Source organism: Ochotona curzoniae, unplaced genomic scaffold (assembly GCF_017591425.1).
Source record: "Ochotona curzoniae isolate NIBS_2020 unplaced genomic scaffold, NIBS_Ocur_1.0 contig_4559, whole genome shotgun sequence".
Classification (NCBI taxonomy): domain Eukaryota; kingdom Metazoa; phylum Chordata; class Mammalia; order Lagomorpha; family Ochotonidae; genus Ochotona; species Ochotona curzoniae.
The window spans coordinates 1-9260 of NW_024466328.1; the positions used below are offsets into that span (position 1 = coordinate 1).

At 47.1% G+C, this 9260-nt stretch overlaps 1 long non-coding RNA gene across 1 annotated transcript; it reads left to right on the forward strand.

Annotated features, from left to right (window-relative positions):
- The first annotated feature begins 69 nt into the window (after positions 1–69).
- LOC121160767 lies at positions 70–7489 on the forward strand. Its single transcript, XR_005884576.1, has 3 exons — positions 70–489; positions 5474–5601; positions 7233–7489. It is a non-coding gene; the product is annotated as an uncharacterized LOC121160767 (long non-coding RNA).
- Positions 7490–9260: the final 1771 nt, after the last annotated feature.

Genomic DNA, 9260 nt, shown 5'->3' on the forward strand with positions numbered 1-9260 from the left:
AACCGGTGGATGGATGATCTCTCTCCCTCTTTGTAACTTTCATACATGCTGGTCGGGTTCAGCACTAGACAGTGGAGGAAAGGACTTTGGGAGTTAGTTGACAGTTCTCCACCAAGAGGTTGCTATTTCCTGATGGATCAGTGTTTTGAGAACTGTGAAGCCAGGGGTGTTCATCTCCTCTTTGAATGTAGATCTTATCTCAGCTATTCTTTCTTCTCTTCCTTGGTGTCTGGAAGTTATAAATTGGACTTGCTGTTTGCAGAGAGACGAGCGTTATAATGAAGACAAACAACAAAGACAAGGCCTAATGTTGTGACTGTGTGCTGGAACATTTAGGAAAGGAGAGCTCTGAAACCTGGGAACCTTGGGGGACCCAAGCACGGCTGATCGGGGCTGGCCATCTCTCAGTAAGCCCGTTTTTTACTGGTCTTCCATCTTGGTGATAACATTGAGCTTCTGAGCCCTTTGGAAGAACCTGCAACTTTTCAAGTAAGGACCCAAGACAGAATGATGCAGTGAAAGGCATAGGGTTAGAATGTAGGATTCTATGTTGCCTGAGGCCTGCTTCTACTGAGCCCCAGCCTTCCCCTGTGGGAAGCAGTGATGGTCCCCCTGCTCACCCAGGGCTATTGTAAAACATCAAATGAAGTTAGAGAACATGCTCAGGGAAGCTTGCTCTGTCGTGACAGGACAGCTGTTGGGACAGAGAAACAACTGACAGGGGAAGGAGACCCTGTGGTGTCTCCTACATAATGGAAACAACTTCCCACCTGCCAAACGTCACCAGTAATGTTTAAAATACCCTTTGGTAGCATTTCCCAAGTACTCCTTCCTGCAAAGTTCTTGAAACTATATCTCTCTGGTTTGGTTCTTGGGGTCAGCAGATAATGTTTTGAGGGCCAGAAGGGAAATCCCATTCCATGGTATATTGTGTCTGGGCTGCCCAGGTGGTCAACAGAACCAGTTCCAACAGGAGCCGCAAAATTCCTTCCTGTCCCCTGGTGAGTGCTCAGGTCACTGAACAGATTGCTGACTCCAGGACAGATGTGAGTAGGCAGGGTGCTTTGGCTGCCTGCAAAGGAAGGTGTGTCCCGACTGTGGCCTGCATGATTTTGTGATGCCTTGGCTCTGCTATGTGAGTCATCAAGTTCACTTGGAATTGCTGCTGTCCTGGGGCCCTCTGAGCTGTTGTGTTTCTTGCGTTTCTTGCAAATGCTCTGCCTCCTACTGTCCTGTGGGGTCAAGTTGATGTGATGCCTTTTTTGTTTGCTTGTTTTTAAGATTTATTTTTATCAGAAAGTCTGACCTACAGGGAGAAACAGAAAGATCTTCCATCCAAGAGTTAATTCTCCAGGTGGCCACAATGGCCAGAGCTGAGCTGATTTTCTTTTTTAAATCCTAACCCTGCCATTTAATATTACTATTAATTATTTTCTTTTATTTTAGATGATATTTACATAGTCGGTCAGAGTGGGAAGGATCTAGAGTTAGGGAGAAGTGGGTGGGATCATTGTTTCCAAGCTTTTTATTTCTTCTTCCCGTTTCTGGGGAGAGGGGAGAGATAAAGGGATAGGCCATACTCAGCCTCCCTACCACCCCAGCACCCAAGGATGGGGAAGGGCCACCTGATATCAACCCAAGGTCACAATGTGGCGCATGCTCTGAAGGCTCTGCCCAGGTGGATGAAATAGTTCAGAGATGCTGCCAATCTTGCTGATCTATGGATGAGAAAACCCTTCTAATGGCTGACACAGTTAACCTTATAATCTCCATTCGCCCAGATATTTGCTGTCATCAGTTGGCTGGGGTAGTTGTCCATATGATCTGTTCTCCATTCTCTGCTGTGGTACCAGATGTCCTTTGCAGGCCCTAATGAGCTACCATGTCCTCCATGTGTACCATGGTCTGCCATCCAGCACTCCATTCTCTACACCGAGGAGGACCAGTTCTCCTAGATGGGCTCATGGACTTGAGCCAGATGACTTGGGCCAAGCCAAACCCCCCCAACCCCTGGGGCTAATGGATCCAGTGCCCACCACTCAAGCAGGCCCAAGGCTCCCAAACCATGCAACCCAAGCCCCTTCCCCATCCTAAGCCTCTGCCCCTCTGGAGTTGGAGCAGAGCCCTGAGCTGGCTCAATGTTCCAGCAAGGGCTGCATGGACTGACTGCTCAAGGGCACAGATTTCTTGGTTTGCTTGTTTGCTTCTTTCAAGACTTACTTATGTAAAAGGCAAAGTGATAGAGAGCTTCCATTCACTGGTTTACTCCCCTAAAGGCCACAATGGGTAGAGCTGGTCCAAATAGAAGCCAGGAACCTAGAGTTCTATCCAGATCTCCCAAATGGTGTCATGGACAAATGTTTTGGGCCATTATCCACTACTTTTCCAAGCATATTAACAGAATCTGGATTGGAAATGGGGCAGCTGGGACTTGAACCTGTGTTCCAAAGCAGGCTTCACAAGCAGCAGCTTAATGCACTGTGCCACAACATTGACCCCAAATGTATGAGTCTCTTGGAATAAGCTTTACATAGCCCCTGCATCTAATATCTAGTTAATGCCCTGAGCTAAAGGAAGGATTGTACTTTATATGTAATATACTAATAACTCTGGTATGTAAAATAATTTTTAATGTTTGTTCATTGAAAAGCAGAGCAACAGAGACAGATCTTGGATCTGCTGGTTCATTCTGCAAATGCCCCTAACAGCCAGGGCTGGTACAAACTGCAGCCAGGAACCTAGAGCTCCTTCCAGATCTCCCACATGGGTTGAGGGACCCAAGGATTTGAGCCAAGGACTTGCAGGAAGTTGGATCAGAGGTGGAGGTACCAGAGCATGACCTGGCACTCAGATATGGATGTGGGTGCTCTGGGTGGTAACTTAATGTGCTGTGTCATTTGCTTACTTCTAAAATGACATTTAAAATTGGGACCTGTTTAAGATGAGAAAATTTGTGCTTCAAAGATGCTATCAAGAAAGTGCAAATATAACTCACAGAATGAATGATTTGCATTCATTCATGTATGTGTTGAGAATCTAGTGTGCAGAATTCATGAGGAACTCGGGGTGGCATTGTGGCACCATAGGTTCAGCTGCTGCTTGGGATACCTGCTTGCTAGCCAACTTCCTGCTGAAGCTCCTGGAAAGCAGCAAATACTGGCTCGAATACGAATTCGGTCCCTGCCCTCCACAGAGGAGGCTTAGATGGAGTTGCTGCCTTCTGGCTTTGGCATGCAACTCACTCTAGTCACTGCTGTGCGGGTTGACCCTTCTAAAGTCCTGAAGATTGCAGCTCCACTTCACACTCAGTACCCTGAACTTACAGGCCCCAAACTTACCATAACTCAGTATGCTCTAAGTGATACCCCCAAAATCCTTAACTGCACAAGAAAACAATGAAAGTACTAACACCTGCAAGCTCTGTACCTGCAGAGGGGAGAGGTTGTCATGTACCGGTCTAGCCCAAGGCAGAAGCTCCACCAAGTGCCTGTGCCAGCGCACAGAACATACAATGACACTTTATCTTGTAAGAACTGCCCTTCCTCATAGTTCCTGTGTTGTTTCTGTCATGGTAGCCTTTTCCTCAAGATCTTGCTGGGCCTTCCTCCTATCCACAACCTACATTTCATGACTTCCCGATTTGAATTTTCCCTTGTCAATTTTCCTTCTCTTCCTTTTATTTTTTTCAACAAATGTTTTAATTTATTTTTTAACATATTTTTTTTATTAATTACATTGCATTATGTGACACAGTTTCATAGGCTCTGGGAATCCCCCAACCCCTCCCCGTACACTCCCCCCATAGTGGATTCCTTCACCTTGTTGCAGTATTACATTTCAAATTCAGTCAAGATTCTTTCATTGCGAGAGTATACCAAGCATAGAGTCCAGCATCTTATTGTCCAGGTAAATTCAATAGTTTCTTGGGGAGACTATCTCTGGTCTGAAGGCAGAGCTGGCAGAATATCATCTTGATCAATTCAAAGCCACAACATAACATCAACAACAATTTACAACATTATGGAATTAATTGACATGGTATTGAGTAACCAATATGTTAAAAAATGCAAGTTCTTAACCACATCCTGTGACTACTTCATTGACACTTCAATTTTAGTTTATACACAGAACCGGCTGCTATACACCTTAAAATGGCTATAGGGTACTATTCAGCTGTCTCGTGCCTTTAGTATTTAGCAGTTTATAGTGTTGAAGCATAATTTTGCTGAACTTGGCAGATTTTAGGATAGTCTAAACTGGGTTATAACTCTAACAAGTCATGTCAACAATTGAGGTGCAGAACAGTTTTAGGAGGGGTGTGCAGAGAAATCTTCAATACCTTAGTGAGGAGTAATTAATGTTTGTGTCCTACCTAGTAAGCTATGTGTGAGTCCATGCTGACCATATCCTGTCTGGTTCTATGCTTTCCTTATTATTCTCTGCCTGTCTATTCTAATTTGTGTGTGTGTGTGTGTGTGTATTTGGGGGGTGGGGGGGGGGCTCTGGAGCGACCCTGCTGGTCATTGCAGAGAGGGTGGGGACCCAAAGTTGGAACTAAGTAGGACCAGAGAAAGCTCCTCTCCCTAGTCCCAAAGGAAGTTTACTGTTCTTTTTCTGAGGACCGCTCAGTAGGACCAGAGAAAGCTCCTCTCCCTAGTCCCAAAGGAAGTTTACTGTTCTTTTTCTGAGGACCGCTCAGGGTTCCTGGCTGTTGTTCCGAAGACCTTGGATCCTGCGAGGAAGGATTTGGGCTTCTTCCATTCCGTGTGGTAGATCCAAAAGGCAGTGGATGACCTCAGAGTTCTCAGCCTCCGAAGGCACTCCAGTTTCCCATGGTCTCTTTGGCAGTTGGGATGTAGTCCTTGGTGCCCGTACTCATTATCCTTGGTGAGGATCCGGGAGTCTCCAGGGTTGGGATACAAGCCTCTTCCTGTCCCCCTGCTCCACTCTGGGCCCCACCCCCGCCCTGCTCTCTGCATATGACCTCCTGTTAAGAGGTTGTTAGGATCGCTCTTGATTCCCCCTGTATGTCTTTGTAGTTTTACTATTTAATGCTGATTTGAATCTGTTGTCCATAAGTTACCTGTTATGTTCCTGATAAGTTATACTTCACACATTCTAAGGAGATGGAAGATTTCTCTGCTCTCCCACCCCATTTCTGAGGAGCACAGGATTTTGAAAGTATATTAGCATTTACAATTTTTGATGTAGATCAAAAGCTGTCTGATTCACATTGATTGTTGGTTCGTTGGTTACAATATCTTAATGCATGAGATATAGGCTGTTTGGGGTTGAAATAATATTACAGTTTACAAGTACCGTTTTTTGGATTGACATAATTTCATGTTAAATTAAGGCAAACATGTGTTCTCTAACCTTTTGGGATTGGCTCATTTCCCTTAGCATAATGGTTTCCAGTTGGGCCCATTTGGCTACTAAGGGCTGCATTTCTTTTTCTTTTTTTTTTTTTCAGAGTCAGACCAACAAACTCACCCAAGTGGGAGACCTGAGCTGGGCTAGTTGGCATAGACCACCACCCACTAGTACGCAAAGGCTATGGCTGGGGGCCTGCCTTGCAGGGCTACACCATGGTACCCAGTGGTGAGTGTCAAGACAGGGACTGGGTCATGGTAGGCTGGGCCATGACACTAACCAACATGCAAGAGAATTAAGCATGAAAACATTCTGTGGGAGATTTATGGGCTCACCAATGTGGGACTACAGTACCCACTGGTTTCCTTGAAGGCTGGGATAGTAACAGGCCGAGATAGGCATGACAACAGAACTTACTGACACATATGGAATCTGGGTTTGGGAACAGGCTGGGCAAGACAGGCTATAGCACCTGCAGATGCACCCAAGAATTGGGTATATAAGGTGTGCCACACAACAACATCCACCAGTACCCACAGAAGCGGGGACTAGGGGGCAAACTATGCTGAGTATGAGCATACATGAGATTTGGGTGTCGAAGTGGGCCTGGTGGGGGAACTTGGGGAATTCCCCCAGCGGGCTGTACCCCTGCTTGTGAGCATGAGATTCAGGGCTAGATGTGTGCCTGACCAGGCAAGTCTGCTCCATTTGTCATAAGGCATGTGGGTTGGGTTGAAGGGGCAGAACATGCAAAGCCAGGTCAAACCACAACACACTGCCATGCACAGGAGTCAGGGTGGGGTACAGGCCATGCCATGCTAGGCTGTCACACCCACCAATATGCATGAGAGCCAGGGATGGGGGCAGGCTGGGAAGGGCTACAGTGTAAGCACTCACTGGTGGTTGAGGGAAGGCTGGGCCAGGCCAGGCTGTAGCCTCCAATGTCAATGGCCAGCATTGGGGTAGGCCAGGCCAGGCTAGGTCAGAGCAACCACCAGCATGTGTAAATATCTGTCCCTGGGAGCAAGCGTTGTAGGGGAGCAAAGGAGATTCCCACCAAACCCCTGCTGGCCTACAGTTCTGAATGCAAGAACTGGGAATGGGGGTAGACCAGGCTGAACATAGTTGCAAAGTCCCTCAGCATGTGTGTGGGCTTGGCCTGAGGTGTGTCAGAGTGGGCTAGGCTCCAGCACCTGTGGCATTCATGAGAGCCAGAGTGGGTGTGTGATAGGCTGGGCTAGGTTGTGGCACTCATTGATTTGCATGAGAACCGGGTCTGGGGGTTCAGGCAGGGCTGGGCTGTAAAACTGCTAGCCAGTGAGGACTGGACTGTAGCAGTGAGAGCCAGATAGATTTGAGCTGGAATGGCAAGGCTGCAGTAACTGCTGGCTAATGTTGGGAACAGAAGTGAGCCAAATCAGGCTGAACCAAACACCCACCAATGTGCACAAGATCCGTGGACTGAGTGTTGGTCTGACTGGGGAACTAGGGGAACTCCCCTATTAAGATGCAGTCCCGGCTGCTGGGCGTGAGGACCATGGTTGGGAGCAGGCCAGGCCAGGCCAGAGTAGGATACAGTGCCTGTCAGTAGACAAGTGGGTCAGGTCTTGGGGTTGGCCACTAGGGAACCAATGGAATAAACCTAAACAGCGACTGCTTTTTCATACTCGGGACTCCTCTGAGGACACTCTTTTTCCTCTCTTGTGTTGCTGCCATTTCATAAGCTTAAGTCTGGGTTAATTTTTCTTCCTATTTGGTACCCGTATATTGGTGACTCCTAACTTAACTGCTGGCAATACATGATTGTACAAAGACTGTCAGTTTCCTGTTAACAAAAGCATTCTCTTCCTTTCTGACAGTTGAAGAAGCATCTGTGGGGAATCCCAAAGGGACATTGCTGAGATGTTGCAGGCCTGGAAGTGGAAGACCAGCACAGAGTTGATTATTGATCCAGAGATGGACACTTCAGAGAAATGCAACCTTGATATTCCAGACTCTACAAATGAGCAGCTAGACTTGAATGAGAAATGCGATGTTATCAGTGCACTAAGGTAACCACTGCCTTAATTCTCAGGGAGCAATCTAGAAGACTCAGTGTTGCTATCATTCATTAAGCTGCTCTTTTCAAGTCCACAAGGAGATAGATCCTTGGTTACTTAAAAAGCAAGTCAAGGGATTAATCTATAAATCCTTACAAAAGGAAATTGAGAAAGATCCACTTTCTGGAAAGGAAACATTCAAGAAAAAATGGATGAGGTTAAAAGAGAGATAAAAGCTGCCCTGCTGATGCAGAGTCTGTTAGGGAAAGGACGATTCTTCCTAAGAAAGTTATAAAGTACCCACTCACAGCACATCAGCCTGGCGCCCACCCCAAGCACAAGGCAAAGATTACAAAGAGTGAAAAAAGCCATCAAGGGGCCAAAGGGCCTAAGGAAAAGGCAGCAGCGTGAGACAATCAGGAGGAAAGAGAACGTGTGCCCCTGGTGGAGGGCACCCTGCAAAGCCAGCTGGGAAGAGCAGGAGCCAGGGAGCAGGAGGAGCTTCATGTGGCCCAGAGGCCCTGGCACCTGGTGGCCAATGCCTTCTACCCAGAGCCCCCACTCACAGAGGAGCACAATGCCAGGGACGCCTCCTCCCTGAAGAGGAGGGCAGGCCATCTGCTGCAGCCCATGCAAAGTCTCTCTCTGAGCCAGAAGAAAGGCTGATTGACACATGAATATTTTAAAAATAGCAAAACGTAGGACAAAAAAGACAGAGGCAGCAGAACCATGCACAGCTTCAAAGTCAATTACCACTTAAGTAATATTGATCTCCCTCCAGTGTTCAAAACCCCCAAAGCCAAACGGAGACTAAAGTTGAGAAGGAAGAACTCCCTCAACACATGGAAGTCAGAATTCCATAAACCCATGGAAAAAGGCTTGCGTTGCTTGGCCTACAGAGATTCCCCTCCCCGAGAGCCTTCTCCCTCTTCTGGAGACCCGAGTTCTCAGGATTTGCCTTCCCTGGAAGCGATGGCTCTTCCAGTATCTCCTACAGAAGACATTCTTGAAGCCAGCCTTGCTGCAGCAAATTTAAACACTTTGATGGATAGAATGGCTGGCCAGAAGAATCTCCCCCTGCCAGCGCAGAGGCCGTGGCACCTGGTGGCCAACTCCTCCTACCTGGAGCCCCCAACTCACAGAGGAACAGGAAGCCAAGCCGCCTCTTCCTTGAAGAAGCACATCACGGATGGGTCACCTTCTGCAGCCCTTGCAAAGTCCCTCCCTGAGCTCAAAAACAAATGGTTAAAAGACACCATGCTTACATTAGAAAATCCAAAGGTAGAGTCAAAAAGAGGCAACAGAACCAAGCTCATATTCCAGAGTGAATTCCTGCTTACGTAAAATTGATCCTCATCCTGTCTTCAGAACCGTCAAAGTCAAACTGAGATTAACATTCAGGAGAAAAATTCCCTCAGCACAAAAATGTCAGTAAGCGGCCTCAATTCCTTGCACTACAGAGTCTCATCGACTTACCTCCTAAGCCTCTCCCTCTGCTGGAAAGTTTTCCTCCCAAGGTCTGAGGAAAGTGCTTCTTCAGAAGTGGTTGCTCTTCCAGAATCTGATAAGATGTTTCTAAAACGCAGTTGCTGCAGGGAAATCAATTTAGGAAACCTCTGGAAGACCGACAGGGCTCTGCAAGTGGAAATACTCCTTGCCTAGATGAAGGCATAGATTAAAACTCTTCAAAAGCTTCTGGAGGCAAAGCTGGGCCTCAGCTGAGCTTCAGCATTGTGCTTTATTGGCAAGCCATCTTCGGCATTTGCTTGCAATGTTATGTTATTCTGCACTTGTTCAGGGTTTCGCAGCCATACTGGGCAAGTCCATGTGTTGTTGCCAGTGGTGGGA